The 1,308-nt window shown below is 44.0% G+C and overlaps 1 protein-coding gene across 1 annotated transcript in view; it reads right to left on the bottom strand.

Moving 5' to 3' along the window:
• FBXO3 (F-box protein 3) overlaps window positions 1-1,308 on the bottom strand; it is a gene marked incomplete at its 5' end in the record, with an annotated part of 49,005 nt that overhangs the window by 12,601 nt on the left and 35,096 nt on the right. The gene's annotated exons all lie outside the window — the stretch shown is intronic.

Here is a 1,308-nt window from a genome sequence, read left to right as displayed (position 1 = left end):
TTATTTTAATGAACCTAATTATATTATAATACACTAGAGGCCCAGTGCACGAATTCGTGCACGGGTGGGGTCCCTCGGCCTGGCTGATGATTGGGGCCAATTGGGGCTGTCTTTTCCAGTCCCAATCAGGGCTAGCCTGGGAGAGGGACCGCAGGATGTTGGCCAGCCGGGGAAGGTTGGCTGTGGGAGCGCACTGACCATCAGGGGACAGCTCCTGCATTGAGCCTTTGCCCCTGGTGGCCAGTGTGTGTCATAACAACTGGTCGACCGGTCGTTTGGCCTACCAGTCATAATGGTTGCTTACGCTTTTATATATATAGATACTAGAACAAAGTGTGTTCTTTAAAATGAGGACAGTTTCCAAGAAAGTCAAACTTATTTGAATCAAGAGGTAATTTATATGTTCAAGGTTCTTACCTTTAAAGTAAGCTTGCATCTTGGAGCTTCTTTGATAGCACTGGGGCTTTATCAAGGCATCCTAAAGGAACTGCTTTCTTATCTTTCCTCCCAGCACTAACTTCCCATCTCAGCTCAAATCTTTCGCTTTGCTCTCCTATTCCAGGAGAAATCCCAACTACCAGAATAGTATTATCAGATCTTAGTATTCTGCTGCAGCAGTGAGTTCTTCCATACTATGTCAGATCAGCACCATACCGAGAGCAAGAAACTCCAGGAGCCTAGCAGGCAGCTTACTTCAGAGCTCAGGCAGCCTTTGGTGCATATACTCAGTAGCACCACGCACCAGAGCCATGATGGTCACCTCTTAAAGCGTGTGCTATGCGAAGACGCCAAAGTGGGCATTGAGCAGGAGCAAAACCTGGCAAGTACTAACTTTGAAACCACAGACCACATAAGTCAGGGTGAGCTGACAGCCGGGGACTAAGTGTCAAAGCTTTTTATAACTTATTACGTAGGAGTGAGAGCTTGACATTGTGAAGTGTGCCACAAAACCTAGAATATGCCACAGTATAGACTAGTGATGGCGAACCTTTTGAGCTCGGCGTGTCAGCATTTTGAAAAACCCTAACTTAACTCTGGTGCCGTGTCACATATAGAAATTTTTTTTATATTTGCAACCATATTTAAACAAAGACATTTTTGATATTTATTTTATATATTTCAATGCCATTTAACAAAGAAATATCAACCAAAAAAATGAGTTCACGTGTCATCTCTGATACGCGTGTCATAGGTTCGCCATCACTGGTATAGGCTCTGTTCAAGCTTTCAATTAGGAGAAATAATTACATACAGACGCCTTAGCTTGCAAGGCCCCTTTACTGTTACTCTGTGGGTATGTTTGACATG

Source organism: Myotis davidii, unplaced genomic scaffold, assembly GCF_000327345.1.
Source record: "Myotis davidii unplaced genomic scaffold, ASM32734v1 scaffold94, whole genome shotgun sequence".
Taxonomy (NCBI): Eukaryota; Metazoa; Chordata; class Mammalia; order Chiroptera; family Vespertilionidae; genus Myotis; species Myotis davidii.
Note: the sequence above shows the minus strand (reverse complement) of the source record. Positions and strands in the feature narration are given on the sequence as shown.